Here is a 21646-nt window from a genome sequence, read left to right as displayed (position 1 = left end):
GCCGGTTCGTAACGTTTGAATCGTACCGAATTTTCAAAGTTGGTCAAAATCCAACTTAATTCTGCCTTGTAAACCGAGTCTGTACCTTCAAGCTCATTTTTGAGCACTTTCCACTTCGATTCATGAAAAAATGTCTTCTAGGAACTTATAGTACTTTCTAAGAGGTTTCCAACGGTATAAAGTTTTCCAATTCTCGACTTGTGCCGAGTGAGTTACGATTTTTCAAAGATTCATAATAAAACTGAAATTTTCCAATTTCAAGGAAATAGAGTTTTTCAAGAACTCTTTATTCTTTTGATATTATCTAAACGTTTTATCCCCGATTTCCTAGATAAAGACTTAAATACTTTTGAACGTTATCAAACCCCACTCGAACCTCGATTTACGAGTAATTGAGGTTCATTTTCACTGATTTCCCTCGATTAATGCTAGTGAACGAATTATTCCTCGATATTTGGGATATGAATGATAATTCACTATTATTTGCTCAGGCGCACACGAGGACCTTCAAGAGGATTCCCCGGTGGACGCTTGAACTTCCCTTGACCTTACTTACACCTAATACTTGGTGAGTGTCAGGTGTATGTAAACTTGTTACATGTTTAATTGTTATTGGAAATCTTGAAAGTGGAGTCGAGTGTGTACTTTACCACACTCGTTCTCATTAGAAATGAAATTTTAATGATTGAAATGCATTGAATGAATGATTGAAATGCATTGAATGAATGAAATGTATTGGTATGCTAGCTGCATATGTCGTTGGAGTGAATCTCCTCGACACACAAGTGCTTGGGGACGCCCAAATCTCATTGGCCGACCTTGGACTAGAGCCGACATGGGCTTGGTCGGGAACCTTGGCGAGCCATGAGATGTATAAGCTTGACTTAATGAGAGGTCTTGCTTGGCATACTCGAGTAGTATCGCCACAAACAAATGACAGGCGGGCCCGATACAGGGGTATGTAAGGTGAAAGGGGACAGGTTAAGTGGAGTTCTACGGACTAAACCTACCCGATTGACGGAGTGTCAATTCGTGGAGGTTATTGAATGCACAAGTGGAATATAGCTCCTGAGAGCTCCAGTATCCTTGAATTGTTTCTGGTTATATTTCTATTAAATTGTTAATTACTAAAATGCGATTACTTGACTTGTATATTGAGATTGTTATTTGAGTAAGGTGCTTGCATGTGTGTTCTTGGCCTCACGAGCGTTTTGCTCACCCTGTAGATTTGTTTTCCTTATCAGGACTGGACCCGGAGACGAATTGGAGAAACCCTCCTGATGTACTTTTGTTTAGGGTTTCTATTATCATTATGGCTACGCCTCTTGGCTTTGGGTTGTACTTTTGTATTTGGAATGTAGTACTTGGGCATGAGATGAATTTGGGTTTAAAGTTGTATTTTGAACACCCGATGTACGGGTTGGATAATGGATGACCATGTTTACTTGAACGCTTCCGCATCACTGTATTTATGTTTTTTTTGTACTTGTGACTATTAGATTAGTTATAAGCTTGAATGTTTTGCGTGAGTCCTGGCGAGAGCTGGGCAGGCGTCCCGCAGATACCCTTTGGTTCGCCTTAGGAAGAAGTGGGGGCGTCACAGTTAGTATCAGAGCACTAGGTTAGAGGTCTATATGGGAGACATATTAGATACTCTACCTTTAAGACTCGATATGGGATGACTTAATCATACCCTAAGTGATACTTGAGGCGAGCTAGCAACTAAGTTAGTCCTACCTCAAGTGACAATCGGGATGAACCAACGATTAAGTTAGGCATGCATTGCAGGACATTGGAACTAGATAGTAATTTAAATTTCTAACCCGAAAAGTGCTATTATTTTGCAGGGATGGAAAACGGAAATGGAGTTCCGGCGGCTAACGGGGATGGCCATGTGAATGGTCATGTAGTGCCGCCTAGGCCTATCTATTACCGAGCTTTAGCTGGGGAAGCTCGTGTACGCTACTCGCCTGATCCTCGATACCCCCGATGTGCTTGTAGAGTGACTTTTGCTTACCCAAACCATGTTGTACTGGCCTTGGACGACGAGCGTCGTCAGTTGGTGACTGCCAACTTGGACTTACAGGCTGAGGTGGACGAGCTACGACAGATGGTGAGCGCTCAGGGCGAGAGGGTCGCCGAGCTTGAGGAGGTGATTGAGGGCGAGGTTGCCACATCTGCGGTGGTTAATGAGGAGCTCCGGAGCACTAGAGCTCAGCTTACTAGGCTGAGAGAGGAGGTCCGTAGTCAGGCTTCCGATATTGTAGCTGATGCCACTAGACTAGTCGATGAGGCTATGGGGGTAGCCCAGGACTCTGAGGAGGATCCTGAGGAGGAGGTTCCTCCTGATAGTCCTACTGTGGACTAGGTCTAGGCAGTTTGACCACTCTTTTGACTCTTTTGACCAGTATAGCTAGAATTAGCTGGGGTGATGCTAAGTGCTGAAGCCATTGTATTTTGCATGACTGTGTGGGTTATTTTGACGCACTTGCTCTTACTTTAGTCTGCTGTGACTAAAAGTACTTCTGTGGCACCTGTGTGCTATATTTTTGTGACTACCCCATGACTTGCTAATTGTATGAACTTGATATGCTAATGAATGTAAATTATTGTTAATTTCGATATTTTCTTGATCGGCTCCTGCTTTTTACTTTGCACCGCATAATTTATTTATTTATTTCTTGCATTAGGCACGCCTAAGTTATGGAAGGGCTAAGAAGGGGTCGAGGCCGTGGTCGAGGCCGTGGGCGAGGGACTAGACCGGCCCAATCTCAGGGGAATGACCAGGGTTCGGCAACTGGACCGACCCAGGGCCAGAAAAATATAGAGGGTAATCAAGTGGCTACTGCCATTAACAGGATGACGGATATCCTAGAACGTTTAGCTGATAGACAAGGACCTGGACCATTTAACCAGCCTGGGGGTCAGGAAAGAGGAGAGGATAGAGCCCTAGAGAGATTCTTAAAATTTAACCCGCCTAAGTTCCTTGGCGAGCCTGATCCTGAGGTCGCGGAGAATTGGTTAGAAAGGATGACCAACATATTCGCTGCTTTAGATTACACTGAGGATAGGCGAGTGAACTTTGCTGCTTTCCAATTTGAGGGAGTGGCCCGTGCTTGGTGGGATCTGATAAAAGGAAAATGGGAAAGGGCTCAAACCCCTTGGACTTGGGAGAATTTCACAAGGGAGTTTAATGAAAAGTTTCTTCCGCCCTTAATCCAAGAGAAGAGGGAGGATGAATTTATTAAGTTGAAACAAGGAACCCTTACTGTAGCAGAGTATGAAGGGAAGTTCACTAAACTTTCCAAATACGCTCCCGAGTTAGTAGCCAATGAACGGAGGAGGATTAGAAGGTTTGTACAGGGACTTAATGTGGAACTTCAGGAGGGCCTGGCTGCAGCCCAAATCTCTACCTTTACTGAGGCTTTAGAGAAAGCGCAAAGGGTTGAGAATGCAAGATCTCAAGTGAGGGATTTCCACAACAGAAAAAGGAATTTTCCTAGTCGCACTTCTGGGCAGACCAGTAAGAATGTACACCCTTCTAAAATGGGAAGAGGAGAAGGAGGAACGAGAACTGCTGGAGCTTCTAGGGGAGCTCTATCTAGAGGAGGTCGTAGCGGGACGACTCAAGTTAGGGGGCACCTTCTGTTAGATCGACTGTGACCCCTCAAGTTACATGTGGGTATTGTGGTAAACCCAACCATTCTGAGAACGATTGCTGGAGAAAGTTGGGGAAATGTTTATTTTGTGGTGGTACTGAACATCAAGTCGCCAATTGTCCAAAATCACCAAAGACAGGGGGAAATACTCAAAGGCCAGAAAAGTCAACTTCTAAGCAGACCAGTGCCGGAGGGAGCCGACCGAAAGTACCGGCCAGGGTTTATGCACTGGATTATCAACAAGTTCCTGAGGCAACTGAGGTGGTAGAAGGTACAATCCCAATCTTTCACCGTTTAGCTAGGGTTTAATTGATCCGGGTGCAACTCATTCCTTTATAAACCCTAACTTCATGAATGGGATAGACTTGAAGCCAATTAAGTTACCATATGACTTGGAGGTTAAAACACCTACTGGAGACAAAAGCTTAATTGCTAATCTGGAGTACAGGAATAGTGAAATCTATGTAGGGGAACGAAAATTATGGGCCGATTTGATCGGTTTGACGATTAAGGGATACGATGTAATCTTGGGAATGGATTGGTTAGCCCGTTATAATGCTCAGTTAAACTGTAGGACGAAAATTGTAGAGTTGCATATTCCAGGAGAAGCAACCCTGAAACTGGATGTAAGGGGTAGATTAGCTTCGTCTGCACTTATTTCAGGAATTCGGGCTAGAAAATTATTAAGTAAAGGAGCTCAAGGGTATTTGGCTTTTCTTATTAACACTCCTAGTGATAAGGTGAATTTGGAAGACACACCGGTAGTAAAGGATTTTCCAGATGTTTTTTCTGAAGATTTGGAGTCTCTACCCCCGGAACGGGAAATAGCTTTTAAGATCGATGTGATTCCGGGAGTGGCACCTATTTCTAGAACACCATATCGGATGGCTCCAGCGGAATTGAAAAAGTTGAAATTACAACTGCAAGACCTGTTGGAAAGGGGATTTATAAAAGAGAGTGATTCTCCGTGGGGAGCCCCAGTTTTGTTTGTTAAGAAAAAGGATGGGAGTTTGAGGCTGTGTATAGACTATAGAGGTTTGAATGACGTCACCATTAAGAATAAATACCCACTGCCCCACATTGACGAGTTGTTTGATCAATTGCAAGGAGCTGTAGTATTCTCGAAATTGGATTTGAGACAGGGTTATTACCAGTTAAGGATTTTGGAGAAGGACATACCCAAGACTGCTTTTAACTCGAGATATGGCATTTTGAGTTTGCCGTGATGCCATTTGGGTTAACAAATGCTCCTGCTGCTTTTATGGATTTAATGCATAGGGTTTTTAAGCCCTATTTGGACCAATTTGTAGTGGTGTTCATTGATGATATTTTGGTGTATTCTAAGAATGTGGAGGATCATGAGAAGCATTTGAGAATTGTTTTGCAAACTTTAAGGAAACATCAACTATATGCTAAATTTAGTAAGTGTGAGTTCTGGTTACAAGAAGTGACTTTCTTGGGACACATAATTTCTGAGAATGGGATTAAAGTGGATCCAGCTAAAGTTGAAGCTGTTTCGAAATGGAAACGACCGAAAAATCCTACCGAGGTTCGGAGTTTTATTGGATTAGCAGGGTATTACCGGAGATTCATTCAAGATTTTTTGAAAATTGCTGGACCCATGACTGAATTGACCAAGAAAAATGGGAAGTTTATATGGAATCCTAAGTGTGAGGAAAGTTTTCAGGAATTGAAAGAACGGCTGACAAGGGCACCTGTGTTAGCCTTGCCAAATGGAAAGGATAGTTTTGTAGTGTACACAGATGCTTCTAAGGAAGGATTGGGGTGTGTTCTAATGCAAAATGACAGAGTGATAGCATATGCCTCTAGGAAATTGAAATCGCATGAAGGAAATTACCCGACTCATGATTTGGAGTTAGCAGCTGTGGTCTTTGCTTTAAAGAAATGGAGGCATTACCTGTATGGAGTGACATTTGAGGTTTTTACAGACCACAAAAGCCTTAAGTACTTATTTTCTCAAAAGGAACTGAATTTGAGGCAGCGTAGATGGATGGAATTTTGGAAGACTATGACTGTACGATTAAATACCATCCAGGGAAAGCTAATGTAGTGGCTGATGCTTTGAGTCATCAAGTATAGATGACTGGATTGATGATTAAGGAATTTGAATTGTTGAAAGAAGTTAGTCAGTGGAGTCCTCGATTGGAACCGAGGAAAGTAATTTTGGGAAACATTGTATTGAATTCTCCTTTGATGGAACGTATCAAGGAATCTCAAGGAAAGGACACTGAAGTACAGAAATGGTCGGAAAAGGGTAAAAAGGGGGACAAATCGGATTTTAACTTGGGACCGAACGGTGTATTGAGATTTCGGAATCGGGTAGTTGTGCCAAAGGATGAAGGGCTTAGAAAGGAAATTTTAGAAGAGGCACACCGATCAAAGTTTACAGTACATCCAGGAGGAAATAAAATGTACCAGGACTTGAAGAGTCTTTATTGGTGGGAAAATATGAAGAAGGAGATTGCTCAATTTGTCCAAACGTGCTTAATTTGTCAACAGGTTAAAGCCGAACATCAGAAACCATCAGGGCTTTTGTAACCTCTAGAAATACCTGAGTGAAAATGGGATAATATCACTATGGATTTTGTATCGGGGTTACCAAGAACACAGAAAGGCCATGATGCGATTTGGGTAATCGTAGATAGATTGACCAAATCAGCTCATTTTCTGCCGATTAATATGAAATATCCATTGGAGAAGTTGGCCAGGTTGTATTTGGATGAGATCATTAGGTTGCATGGAATACCTGTCAGTATCGTATCGGATAGAGATCCAAGATTTGTTTCGAGATTCTGGCAAAAGATGGAAGAGGTATTAGGGACTAAATTGAACTTTAGTACCACTTACCATCCCCAGACGGATGGACAGTCGGAGAGGACAATTCAAACTCTTGAGGACATGTTACGGACTTGTGTTCTGGACTTTGGAGAGAGTTGGAGTAAGTTTTTGACTTTAATGGAATTTGCCTACAATAATAGTTTCCACTCTTCTATTCAGATGGTCCCGTATGAGGCACTTTATGGTCGGAGATGTAGGTCTCCAATTTGTTGGGATGAAGTAGGTGAACGAAAAATTTTAGACCCGACTACCGTGTCTTGGATTGAGGAAGCTAATGAAAAGGTAAAGTTAGTACGGCAAAGGATTCAAACCGCTCAGAGTAGACAAAAGAGTTATGCCGATAATCGAAGAAAGGATTTGGAGTTCACTGTTGGAGATATGGTATTTCTCAAGATTACACCTTTAAAAGCAAGCTTGATGTCCGGAAAAGGGAAGAAACTACAACCAAGGTTTGTAGGGCCTTATAAGATTATTCAACGAGTTGGGAATGTAGCCTATAAGCTGGAATTACCACCGAGCTTATCTCGAATTCATAACATGTTCCATGTGTCTGTGCTTAAGAAATATCATCCAGACCCCTCTCATGTTTTACAACCGGAGAGTATTGAGATCGATGAAACCCTGACCTATGAGGAGAGACCGGTAAAACTTCTGGATCGAAAGGTGAAGGAATTGAGGAACAAGCAGATACCACTAGTGAAAGTTCTATGGAAGAACCACGGAGTAGAGGAAGCAACATGGGAAGTTGAAGAGATAATCAGAGAGAAGTATCCAGACTTGTTCATCAACCAAGGTAAATTTCGAGGACGAAATTTTCTTAAGGGGGAGAGGATGTGAGAACTCGTAAAAACTATTATTTTTAAGCCTAATTTATGGCTTAATAAATTATTTAATTGGATTTTTACCACGAGGAATATTTTCTAGTCTCATTAGACCTAAGTACATGGTATCATAGTTTCGTTACATTTTTAAAGTGTCTCATTTCAAAAATTATTTTTCTTAGGAGCTTGTTTAGAGAAAAGGTGAAAATACGTTTGGAGAATTTTTGCCAATTAGGAGTACAATTAGCCCGGAAATTTGGGACATGTACAACGGCTTTAAAATAGGTAATTTTAGATTTAAGTACTTAAGTGACAGTTAATAGTATTATCGTTATAAGAATCTCTCGGAGGTTTCGCGTAATAGCGCTAAAATTGACGGTACGCGTTTTCACACGCGCGGCTTTATTTGAGAGACTTTAGACCCTTATTTCGAGACAATTAAGAGTGAATAATATTTATATGAACATAAGTACATTAGAGGTTTAGTGCACTAGTGAACCAAACGCGAGAGAAATCGAGCCCTAAACGCACCAAACGAGCCCTAATGAGGGTTGACTTTGGAGTGAATTTTCACCACTCATTTTAATCTTCCCTTGGAAGCTAGAATTGATCATATTTCACTCTCTCTTCTCTCCCAAAGTGCCGACCAGCCCACCTCTCTCTCTCACTCCATTATTTCAAAATTTTCTTCACCAAATCAACCACAAAACTTCAATGAATCTTCACCAAACTTGAAGACCATCTAGCAAACTACTTGGAGGTTGGATCTAGCTAACTAAAGGGCTACAATTCACGGTTTCTTGGAGCCTCTTGAGGACCGAAAATTTCTGATCTAAAGCACTAAGGAGGTATAACATCATCCTACACCTTAAACTTGGATTATGATGGTAGAAATACATCTTTAAGCTATTGCATGTGTATGGATGGCTTGATATTGTTGGAAAATTTGAAAGTGGGCTCTATGAATTCCCACACTTGGGTTGTTGCTGATTAGAGGTTTAATGTTGGATTTAATGGTAGTTTAGTGGTTAAAATGATGGATTTATGGAGTATTATTGTTGGAAACTCAAAGTTGAGGTCATGACAAGAAATTTCCGAAACTGCCCCTGTTTTGTTCGGCCATGATAAGGCCAATTTTTGGTGATTTATTGGGCTGAACCTGATGTTTATATGTTATGTTAGATGTGTAAAAATTTTCATTGGAAAACATTAACGTTTAGATGGGCAAATGAATTTATTCGTGAACTAGGCAAGCTGGAAAACTATTTTCGGATAACCCTGTCCAGCGGTAGTATTTTGAGCATAACTTTGTCCTCCGACGTCGAAATTGAGTGCCGTCAGTGGAATTCGAAACTAGACATCCATACCTTTCCAAACACAATAAGACATCCATACCTTTCCAAACTAGACATCCATACCTTTCCAAACACAGAAAGTGAATCAGCCTTTAAATTCATAACACAATAAGAGTTCCAAACAAGGTTTCAAACACGACAAATGGAACTAAATTCAGAATCTTGAGCGACAAGATATAACAGTTTAAAGTCGGTTGATTTTCATGACCTAATCAGTGAATTTCCAGATTTGGAGCGCAATCTTTGGGGCATCATTTGGATATCGAAATGGTATTGAAATTACACCAAATTTGGTACACTTAACCTTACATATATGTACTACCTCTCTACCAAAATTTATGTAAAAAATTGCATGGTAAGGCAGTTAACGAAACAACCAAAGTTTGTGAAATGTTTCAAAGCTAATCTGCCATTACGTTTCTCTTTCTTTTTCAAATGTTTTGTCAGACGAAATCAGCCCCAATTCACTCCATTTTTGAAACCAAGATTTCAGAAATATTTAATAAGCAATTGATGGTTAAATGACACTAAAATTTTTGAAATATAACATCCCAAAACAGATTTGACCATTCGGTCAGTAAGAAAGGGAAAAGTTTCCAGTTTCCAGCTTTGTTGCGTTTTCGAAATCGAGCCATATCTAACTCTATACAACTCCAAATTGAGAATGGTTGATGGTTTTGAAAACTAGGTTCAAAATGCTACAATTTACCAAAAGACGTCATTTTGAAAATCTCTTCGCAAGTGGGACAAAATCGAGCCACAATATGCAGCTTCTCAGTTTCATTCAAACAGCCAGTCAAAACAGAACAGCTGACTTTGCTGAGTCGCTACGGATCACTCAAAATGAACTAGCAGGGGATTTTTATACCGTTGGAAAGCTATGAATATCTAGTTTTGAATGCCACTAACGGCACTCAATTTTGAATTTTGGACAAAAAGTTATGTTCAGACAAAGGACCACTATCCGAGTACCCTGCTATACGTTTTCCAGATTTGAAACTTTTCCAAAACTCAACTTTGTACACATAATATACAACATATATCCATCAATTTCACAGCCAACCAAGCATCAAAATTTCGAAATAAAGACAGGACAACATGGACAGAATTTTCGGCCAGCTTCCTTTCCAATTTTTTCTTCGATTTCTCTCCACTTTCTAACCGTAATCAAGCTATATATCACATAAACAACCACAACCAAACAATCAAACCTCAATTCAGCTACCTAGAGATCTCATCAAGTCCGCTAGCCTATGATTTAAAGCGAAATAAATGGTTCCTCAAGTCCTCTAACCTATTTTCTTGCTTAGGGTTGTAAACCCATGAAACTAACCACTAATCTTTGAATAAATGGAAATATTAAAGGAGATGAAGATTACCTCCTAAACCCTAGATGAAATCAGATTTTTCCACTAAAAACTCCACAAGATGGTGCCTTTCTTCGAGTTAGAGTTGATTTCCAAGAGGTGTGGAAGTTGGATGAAGATTTGCAAGTGAAATGGAACCAAAAGAGTTGAGTTTTCTTCCTCCCTTTTCCTTTGCTTGAGTCAGCTGAGCGAGAGGAGAGAGAGATGAGTGATTGTGTATGAAGCTTGTCTTGGAAGATTGGAGGGAAAAAGTAGCAAAAAGGCTTGCAAAGTCAACTTTGAATAGTTGTCGAAATAGTGTTTTGTACTACCACTTTTCTCTCTTGTTTGTTGCACTAGTGTAGACACCAAATTTCTTAGTTTAGCTTTATTTATTATTATTTTTATTTTTTGATAATTATTATCTATTTTTGCCTATTAATCTCATGATTTTTTAAGACATTTTTTTAGCATTAAAATTCGTCGTAAAAGAAAATTGTTGAAAAAAAAAAAAGAGGAGGAACGTGCATGTGAGCTGCAAACGAAACAAGCATTTCACACTTTCGTATTAAAAAACACGTGCACGTGCAAGGCTACAGGACCGAAAATGTGAGGACTCGCAAAATTTACTTATTTAATTTCCTATTTCTAGTTTATTTAATTATTTACTTGGCCATTTACCCCGAATATTATTTTCTAACCTTGTTAGACCTAAAAATATGGATCTATAGCTTAGTTAGATTTTTAAAGTGATTCGTTTCAAAAATTAATTTCTGAAGGCTCGTTAAGTGAAAATAGTGATTACGTGATTAGAGTAAATAATTGAATCGAGAATACAATAAGCTTGGAAAATTGGAGACTTGTACATTAGTCTCAAAATAGGTATTTTTATGTTTAAGTGCTCAATTATTAGTTAGTAATACTATTGTTATAAGAATTTCTTAGAAATTTCGCTTCATCGCGCACAAATTGGAAGTACGCGTTTTTACGCGCGCGATTAATTGAAGGACCTTAGATTTTTATTTTGGGACTACTAAGAGTGAATAATGATGATATGAATGTAAGTGCATTAGAGGTTTATTGCACTAGTGCAACAAACTTAAGAGGAATCGAGCACAAAACGCGCACGTACGCGCACTATTCCTAGTTGACTTTTGAAACAACTTTTGGCCAAATTCTAAAGCTTCTCATGGAAGCTTACCATCAGCATTAGCTCTTCTTTTCCTGCTCCAAACAGCCGACCAGGAGGAAGAGAAAAATAGCTTCAATTTCTTCTCCATTTCTTTACTAAATCCTCACCAAATCACCTCCAACTTCAACCATACTTTGCTAAGCATTTGGGGATTATCTTAAACTACCAAAGAGCTTGCTTTTCCACGATTTTTGTGAGCTCTAAGAGGACCGAAATTTCTATTTAAGTCATCAACAAAAGTAAGTAACGATCAACCTTGATAATCTTGATTTATGGAAGTTCTATTGCACATCTAGGCTTATGCATGCATATGGGTAACTTGTTTATGTTGAAAAAATGGTTGTGTGGGCTCTATGAACTCTCACATTTGATGGATGGATTGATTTGGTGAATGATGATGTTATTAATGTTAGTTTGGTGCTTAAATTAGTGAAATAATGTTGGGTTGTCGATAGAAACTTAAGGATGGTGCAATGACCAAAAGTGACCATTTTGCCCCTGCCATATTCATGCACTTTGATGCAAAATTTTGAGGTTCTAATGGCTTTTTTATGATGTATACATGTTATATTGAGTGTGTGAAAAGTTTCATTGAAAAACAACATGATTTGGTCACCCAAATGTGTTGATTTCGAAAGCTTAGAAAACTGGAAAATGGTTCCCGTAACTGCCCAGGCAGTCTTTTTCTTTCGGCCATAACTTTTTACTCCGATGTCGAAATCGAGTGCTGTTTGCAGCACTGGAAACTAGATATTCCTAGATTTCCAACGGTATAAAATGTACATTCTGATTCCACTTGAGCAGTCCGTACCAATCATTTAAACATGACTGTCCTGTTTCTCATGTACACTGGAACCCTGTTTTGAACAGCGAGTTAATGCTCAAAAATGAGTTAGTTGTGGACAGATTTTGGAAATGATTTCTTGTATGAAATTGTATCCTTAGGGATCTAGTTTTCAACGCTGCCAACCATGCTCAATTCCGAGTTGAAATGAGTAATTTATGACCAGATTTTGAAACCGACTCTGTAAGCGAAAACCCTCATTTTGGACAGATTGTAACCAATATTGATTTGGGCCTTGCTATTTGAAAGTTTTGGTGTAAATCACCTATCAAACACATCTTGGATGATTATTAGACCTTGTCTACACCAATGAACCATGTTTGAGGAATTTTCCTTGGCCAAATGCTTGAAAACGGAAAAGCGGAAGTCCAAGGCAGATTTGCCTTGGAACTCCTTGGAACTTTAGTGGTTTTGTTAACCATCTTTCTGTAAGTATTTTTCTACGAAATTTTACAGAGAAATAGTTCCTATATGGTAGTATTATACTGCTGAATTTGGTACTATTTTGAGTCCGTTTGGCTGCTCAACTAAACTTCCAAAGTTCATGATTTGAGTTTGGAAAACCCTTGATTAACAAGGAAATCTTAGTGACTTTGAGCTACCATATCTTGGTGCTCAAAACTCTGAATCTCATTCCGTTTGTTTTTTTTAAAACTTGGATTGCAACTCTAATATAGTTCCAAATTTTAGAGGTTAGTTCAAATCAAGTGAATTTTTCCAAATTTTCAAAGTTGGCCAAAAAACAACCTAAACTTGCCTTAAGTGCCCCAAAACAGCAACTTTGAGCTAATTTTTGAATACCTTCTGTTTGGAATCATGGAAAATTTTCTTCTAAGAACTTTTAGTACTTTCTAAGAAGTTTCCAACGGTATCAAGTTTTCCAATTTTGGACTTGTCAAGAGTGAGATACGATTTTTCAAAAATCTCACATCAAAACTGAAAATTTCAGAACTTAAGGAAATGGAGTTTTTTTCGAATTCTCCTTTTTCCCTCGATATCACTTGAACGTTTTATACTTGATTTCGAAGATGAAAACTCGATTTCTCTTGTACTTTAAAACCCCACTTTTGAGCCTTAATTCGCGAGTAATGTAGGCTCATTTTAGTGAAATTTTCTAGGATTGCACAAGCGTACAATCTTTCTTGATAATTGGGGTTTATAAGTGATTGCTCACTATTAATTGCTCAGGCTCGCATGAGAACCTTCAAGAGGATCCTACGGTAGACGCTTGAACTTCAAGTAACATTTCTCCTTGGTTGACTTAGTGAGTGTCAAGTGCATGATTACTTGAACTTCTGTGAATTTGATACATGCTTACTTGGTATCCATGACTTGAGATTTTGAAAATGGAGACGAGTGTGTACTTTATCGCACTCGTTCTCATTTGAAACCAATGACTCGTGATTAACTTGCTTGACATGAAATGAATGACCTATTGGACATAACATGAATGCTTGAATATATCATATGCTTGCTTGACCTGAAATAGTATGCTATGGCTGCATACGTCGCTGGAGTGAACCTCCTCGACACTCAAATGTACATGGGGGACGCCCAAACTCATAGGGCGACCTTGGAACTCAAGCCGGCATGGGCTTGGTCGGGAACCTCGGTGAGCCATGAGAATTACATGATAAGCTTGATCTATTGGAGAGATCTTGCTTAACATACTCGTGGAGTATCGCCTTATAAATGACATTCGGGCCCGGTGGGGGGTTGTAAGGTGGACGGACTTGAGAAGTAAGTGGAGATCTACGGATTGGGAATACCGACCCGGTTGACGGAGAGTCATCGCGGGAAGGTATACGAATGCCCTGGCAAAGCATGTGGAACTTAGCTCCTGAGAGCTACTATATCCTTGAATTGTTTCTGTTTATATTTCATTGAAATTGTTAATTACTCACACTTTATCATTTGACCTGTTATTTGGGATTGCTATTTAGACTGTGTGCTTGCATGTGTGTTCTTGGCCTCACGAGCGTTTTGTTCACCCTATAGATTTGTTTTCCTTAACAGGATTGGGCATGGATTGAGATTCGAAGGAACTCCCTTTTGATGTACTTTTGTAATAGGGTTTACAATGTACTTGACTAAACTTTTGGTTGTTACATATTTTGGGTTTAAATGTATGTTTCGGAGATCCTGATGTAAGGATTGGATAACTCATGTATCATGAACTTGGGAAGTAGTATTGGATATCATCCAAAGAAGTCTTCCGCGCCTCTTTACTTTGTCTTATCATTTTAGAACTATTGTCTTAAACTTGAATGGATATTGTCTTGAGTCCTGGCGAGAGTTGGGCAGGCGTCCCGCGGATACCCTCTGGTTCGCCTTAGGGAGAAGTGGGGGCGTCACAGAAAATGCAGCGAGACTCTAACTTGAAGCAAAGCTACATGACAAAAAGAATAGCTGTGATTATCCAGCCTTTTCTCATCGATTTTTCTCATTTTTCGGCTCCATTGGATTATGTTAGTACAGGCCATCTGGCCTTCATCTAGGAGCTTCAGACGACTTGTGTATCAAGAACCATCAAACGGCTCCAAAAAATGCCATAAAAAATGCAGCTTCATCCCATCGTTGTTCCAAGGGTTTAGGGAGCTTAGTCTTATAAAAGGGAAAAGGCAGCAAGAAGAGAGGATAGAGTGTGACGGCTATGGGAGGAGATAGAGGACAATGAGAGTGGTGGCTGAGTAGAGAGAAGGGTAACGGGGAAAACTGGAAAAGAAAAGAAAAGAACCGAGAGAAAAAACTGGAGAGGAGTTTTCAGGCAAGAAGGAAGAAAGGCTAGGAAAAGAGGGAGCAAGGGGTTGGAGCTGAGAGGAAAAAGACTGAAACAAGAAGGAAAAGAAAAGAATCTAGGGGTGGCGACTGAGAAGAACATCTGGAGAGTGAGGGCTGCTACCAAGAGAGAAAAAGGAGGGTTTTGGGCTGAGGAAACCAAGCAAGAGAGCTCACGGCTGAGAAAAATGAGAGAGGCAGTCGGCAAGGGCAAGAAAAAAAGCAAGATCGAAGGGGAGTTCTTAGGGGAGACCAAGAGGAAAACAGCAAGGAAAAGAGAGAGCTTCATAGGGTTTTAGGTTGGGAGGAAAGACAGCAAGGGGAAGAAAAGAAAAGGGGCAAGGGCTGGACAAGAAGGATTTATTTCTGTTTCTGCACTTTATACGGTTCCCTTGAAGTCTCTTCACCAGAAATTTGCATCTTCAAATTTGGTATCTGGACGCAATCTTTTTGATCCTTCCTTGTTCACTAGACTCCATAAGGTGCTAAAGGTAATCCCCTTTGCCTTATATCTTTCACGCAAGCTCAGATCTGCCTTAAGTAGGTCAAAAAACCTTGCTGCATTTTGTTCACTTTGCTGTTTTTCTTCCTAGAACAGCCCATTGGCTGGGTTTTGTTGCATGATTCGTTACCTGATGCTTGTGCTTGAAAACAAAGTCTGATGCTTGACTAAGAAATGTAGCACGGTTTCGATTGGACTGTGTAGTCTTGTTTTAAAACTCCTTGTACAGACATTAGAGGTCATGAGTTCTTTTCCTAGTATCTCGCTTGTTTTTCATGGTCTAGATTTGCTGTATTTTCTGTTTAGTTGCTTTGATTGGATCTTCTAGGGTTGATGATCGTGCTTGAATGATGTTAGTTAAATGGGGGTTGTATCATGGATTGTTGCTTGAGTTTATGGCTGGTATTCGTATGCTGAACAAACATAACCCAGAAAGATAACATGAAGTTTCGGCAAAGTCTATTTTCTGATGTCTCCTCAATCGCTGCCGCCTCCCTTTTGTTGTTGTTTGTGTAATTTTTGATGTTGGTTTTCAGCAGTAAAAGGTTAAGTTGCGCTTTTTTGCTAGCTTGGAACTCATTTGCATGATGTATACGATTGATGATGAAACCCAGAAGAAAGAAATGAAGACATAAGTCGTATAAAGTTTCTAGATTTGCATGATACTTTGTTTTGAACCCTTTTTGTGATTAAATCCGAGAGTTTTTATGTTGAAGAGTGAGAAAAATAGTTGGTGATCTTCTTGTTTTGGTTCAAAGTAGGTTTGATTGATACGTTAGTGGAGCATTTGGGATGGTGTTTGAGAATTGCACCAAGAACCCAGAATTGTAGATGAACGAGTTAAAAGTTGTTCTTTTGTTTTCCCTTGTGTGTGGTCTAGGTAGCAAATTGTTGGGATGCATAATATATGGTTGGGTTTTGATGCTAAGATGTATAAAGTGTTGTTTTAATTCGAAAGATTGTTGTTTGTTTGGATTTTATTAGCTGAATATGACCTGAATGTTACGGTTGTGAAATTGCAGCAGAAATAATAGAAATAAAACTAGTTCGCTGAAAAGCTTTGTTTGCATGCATGGAATTCCTTTTTAAAATTGCATTTCAGCCCTTTGGTTTTTGTCTAATGCGACTTTGGCCCAATTAATTGAATAATTTAATCAATTGTATCCCCCTAACTTGCCTTTTTTGTAATATGTTTTAACACAATTGTTGGATAGATTTTTAGTGGGATTCTAGGGTAAAATTTGAAAGTTTAATAATTTTGATGAATTTATAGTTTTGATTTGCATTTTAGTGGAATTTTGGGTGATTTTGTTGTTAAACTATAACAAATAGGTTTTTATTCATTTTTTTTTTTGTAAACTTTAGCATTTGGTTTGGGATAGGTTTCACCTTAAGCCCTTAATTTTAATTTATTTGAATTTAGACCCTTAATATTCATAATAATAATGACTTGACCCCTCTAACTTCTTTAATTCTTTCAAATGGGGTCCTCGTTTGTTTTAATTTGTTGAATATGGGTTATTTATTTTATTTGGATGCTTTGAGTGATTCAATTTTATGTTTATTTCTATTTCTTGTGATTATTTGTTAATTAAAGTGATGCCTTGATCTTTTTCCTTGTTTTGGAGGATAAATAAGTAATTTCATTTCATTAGGGCGCCAATTCAAGGGAGGTACACTCTACCCCTTATTTTGATTTTTACTTGACCCTATGTGCCCCTATGTGACTTTATGTGTTTAATTGCATGCCTTTTGAATGTAGTTAGGGGCCCCAAATGTAATAGTTAGGGCCTTATTTGCTTTATTTGCCTTGTGTGTTTTTGCATGCTTATGTGTTACGTGTTACCCGTTTTCTTAGGGTCTTGCATCTAGATATCATGATTATGTGTTATGTGTTTATGTGATATTATGGGTTTACATGCTTTTATTAGGTCTTACATGATTTATTTGATTATAACAAATGCATGTCGTCACCACACTAGTCCAACGCTAGTTGTGGCCCCCTTTCTCCGAATCCACACTAGTCTAACGCTAGTTGTGGCCTTTTTTCGATTTTCTCACTAGTCCAACGCTAGTGAGAATTCATAGATATGGGTTAGTCCAACGCTAGACCCTTAAGAGCCCTTCGCGCATTAGATCATGAATATGTGAATACACTACATTTTCATGCATATTTTTACTTTCTAGGATCTTTTATCATTTTGGCATGACATCCCCTTCTATACGTATATCCCTTATCTTATGTTCCCCCTTATATGTATATCCCCTATCCTAGATTTCCCCTTATATTGTATATTCTTTACCCCTTTATATGAAAAACATGACATTAGACTTGCATTCAATTTAAGCTTTAGAATTAGGTTAGACCATTTGCTTGCCTAGATAGGAAACACCCTTTGGATATGGGATATGGGATATGGACGAGTTTGGCTTTCTAGCCTTAGCATGCTCGTATTCCCTCTATTAAAGGGAAAATCTAGTCACGAATCATAGTCCCCCACACCCGTTATGATGCATTCCTTTAGGCCATGTATATTTGTATATTATTTTTTTTCTTTTCTTAGAATCTCATATTCTTGCATATTCGTGACCTCTTCGAAGAGTCACTCTTGGTCATCACAATTAATGTGATTTGCACCAATTAAACTTTGAAGAGATATTCCGACCCCCCGATACCCTCCTAGGTTTAGGTTTTGCATTCATATAGTGACATTCAAATGTGATAAATTCTTAGGTTAAAATAAGAAAATCTTTGACTAAATCACGCAACTAGCTTTGGCTAGGTTGAAAGGGTGCCTTGAATTTTATTCTTGCCTTCCCTTTCTTCAAATTTGACTTCCGAAGACTTTTCTCTAATTTTCGTAGACTTGGAGTCGTTTAAAAAGGGTTTCCTTTACTCTTTCATTTAAAAATTTATTTTAGGTGACTTGGTACACCTTAACTTGATACCAAGTAGCGACTCCGATTTTTATTAAAACCTTTTTTAAACTATATTTTGGGCCAAAATCGTCGCACTTTTAAACCCCATTATTAGGCTCATTTTCTTTATTTATTCTTTACAAATTATTTAACTCACGCATTTTCACTCAAGATTAAATAAAACAAAATCCCATTTTCTTAAAACTCGTTATTTTATTTTATTTTAAAAAATGGGGCGCGACAGTTGGCGACTCCACTGGGGATTTAGAGAATCTGAGCATCCGATTTAGTCAATCATTTTCTTTTTCTAACCTTCTCATATATCACATTTGGAGATTTTAGGTTGCATTTTCTCTTTTTACGGTTTTTTGCATCCACCACTTCCGTAATCACTCCTCGCACACCATGTATGTGATGTATGGATTGTTTCTTTACTTATGTTTGTATATCGCGCTTCCATTTTGGGGTGAGGGAAATAGTCACCCTAGAACCTTCACCCGCTTTTAAATGGTATTTAATCCCTCTCTTCAATAGGGGCACTTCATGCGTGCATACATTTTACTTTTATGAACCCTCATTTTCTTTTTACTTTTAGTGGTTGTCACACCACTCCACCCATTAGAATTAGGATCGATCCACTTGGACATGTGGCCGTGGCACGACGTGCGCATAGCAATGTCCGAGGGATCACTCGGACCACCGACTCTTAGGCCTTGGGATTGACGACCCTCCGTCTTTGGTCTGAAGGTTTGGGAGCCTAAAAACCTTATCGAGTCTAGGTGCATTAGTGAACCCAATCTCATGCATCGATATTAGAAATCGCCTAAGATAGAGTCGACCTTACCTTAATTAAGAACACTAGGCACGAAGGAAGGGATTCCACCCCTCTTTCTTTACTCTCTTTTTGCGTTTTATATCATTTAATTGCCACAACGTTTATGTGTTGAACTAACATTTCCTTGTTTCTTGTCAATTGCATTCACAAACATTAGAAAATAAGAGTTCTGGCATGATACTCTTTTAGAACCAACCCTCTTAGATAGGTTGTTGCACGTTTACATTCCAATGAATTGCATTTGTAGGTTGATAAGTGCACATCATTTTAAGCCCACCCTGGCATATAAAGGGTTCCTTAGGTCATGTTTCATTTCAAATTGTGCATTTCATTGCTTTGATAAATTGGCATCACGCATAAACCTTAGAGGGAATGCCATGTAGGGAATCCCACGATAGGAATAAGCCACCTTGTGTCTCGGATATGTAATCCAATGAGACTTGCACGTCTATATTTCTTGTATCATCCAAATGGATAGTGCACAAGGTAAGGTAGGATTCGATCTTTTCGAAGATGGCAAAGCAATTTTTGTACATTAGAATATGAGCATCTAACAATCATCTTTTGGCCATTTTATCAGAATTGGTAAAAATTCCTTGCGTAAAGGACATTAATTTGAAGAAATTCACAAATAATTCCTCATTGTTGAGATAGTAAATATATTGAGGCCAAATCATGATTTTAGAAGGCTCATAGACTAATGCAGTGAAATAATTTTTTGAAACTACCACTGGGTAGACAATTCAATTGATTTTCAAATAAACCATCAAATTCATCCAATCCATTTTGTCAATTCATTCATTTTTAAGACAATCTAGTCATTTTTGAATAAATCATCAATTTCATTTGATCAATTTACCCTTTTTTAGGGTGATCCAGTCAATTTTGAATAAATTATCAAATTTCATTTGACCATTTTACCTTTTTTTTCGATGATCTAGTCATTTTTGAATAAATCGTTAATTTCATTCAATCTAATTGATCAAATGTATCCATTTTTAGTGCGATCTAGCAAAGTTCATCGGTTTCATCGGATCCATTTGACAATTTAGGGTTTCAATGTCAACTTTAGAACTGGAATGGCTAGTTGTTTTTGAGAAAATCGCCCATTGCGTTCATTCCATTTGGATAGATTAGGGTTTCGATCTACGTTAAGAAATTGCAATCTCTCCAATAGCAAGTTTGTCAAAGTTAAATCGATTTGTACGAATTTCTGTGCCAACCAAAATCATTCATTCATTTAGAGGTCTCCTGCTGTTCAATTGGCCAAATTTTTCAAAATTATTTTTCACGCGAATATTAATAAGTTGATCGGATTCATCAGGTATAGTATAGTGTCTACCCTAGAGGATTGTATCACGTTGGCATAAAAAGGCTCCCCCAATAGGACATGCATCTGAATTATCTCAAATCTAATAGATCCGCCACGGTACCTCCAACAGACACTGCAAATCTGGGAATTCAATTGAGCGAAGTGTTGAACAAAATCAATGACTTAAGCACAGAGATGACCGCACAAAGGCACATGATTGGCCAACTGTTTGCTAGCAGTATTAGTGCTCAGTATAATCCCTTACCTACTAATCAACCTACCTACTCATACCCTTATCCATACCCACGCCCTGCTTACCATACTACTATCAATCACCCTCGATCTCAGCCAAACTATGCAAACCCACCTATACTACCCGTCCCAACTTTTCAACCCAATCTTCAAACTCGACTTTTTCCTCCTTATAATCCAAAACCTGCTCAACTAAACAACCGAACCCATCCTCCAACCAAAGAAATACAAAAACCCGGCCGATCTCGAACTTTCACCAACCTGGGCCAACCTATCGATCAATTGTACGAACAACTCAACGCTGCCGGGAAAATTGGTGTTATGCCTCCCAAAATCTATCTTAAAGGGTTTCCCATGATTATGACCCTCAAACCACTTGTGCCTACCATTCTGGAGCACCCGGTCATTTGACTAGTAACTGTTGGGTACTAAAACATAAAATCCAAGATATGATCGAAGCAGGAGATGTAGTGTTAAGGAAAAGGGAAGAACAAGGACCGAGCTCAAGTACGAATCCTTTTCCTGAACACAAGGATACCATCACGAGATTTACCCCAAAGAAGAAATTTGAGAATCCTGGAAGGGGCGGAATTAGTGAGATTCCTCCCTCTTGAAGGGAAGTTTCGATAAATTTGGGGAAGTGTTTTGGTTAAATCCAATGAAAAATCGTTCATACTTGTGTCTTTTGTTTAACTGTGTTTTTGTAAATAGTTTTAAATCAAGTGACTTTTGAAGACACGTCTTGTTTAACAAGTAACATGCTATTAAGTTTGATCTTTAAATTCAATAAAATGTACAGTTTTATATATACTGTGTTACTTACGCATTCTTTTCAGATGGCCAAAAATAAAATTCTCGGACCCTTTGGATATCATTGTTTCAAAATTTGATAGCAGCGATCTCACGAATGTGAATTTGGATTTCAAAATGAGAGGAATAGCAAAGAGACGTCCAAAAATGTTTCAAAGAGGC

At 38.8% G+C, this 21646-nt stretch overlaps 1 long non-coding RNA gene across 1 annotated transcript; it reads left to right on the top strand.

The window, feature by feature from the left end:
* Positions 1 to 491: 491 nt before the first annotated feature.
* On the top strand, positions 492 to 1454 carry LOC140005782 (uncharacterized). The gene is made up of 2 exons (XR_011813348.1): positions 492 to 568; positions 1245 to 1454. It is a non-coding gene; the product is annotated as an uncharacterized lncRNA (long non-coding RNA).
* Positions 1455 to 21646: the final 20192 nt, after the last annotated feature.

Source organism: Coffea arabica, chromosome 4e (assembly GCF_036785885.1).
Source record: "Coffea arabica cultivar ET-39 chromosome 4e, Coffea Arabica ET-39 HiFi, whole genome shotgun sequence".
NCBI classification, from domain to species: Eukaryota; Viridiplantae; Streptophyta; class Magnoliopsida; order Gentianales; family Rubiaceae; genus Coffea; species Coffea arabica.
Note: the sequence above shows the minus strand (reverse complement) of the source record. Positions and strands in the feature narration are given on the sequence as shown.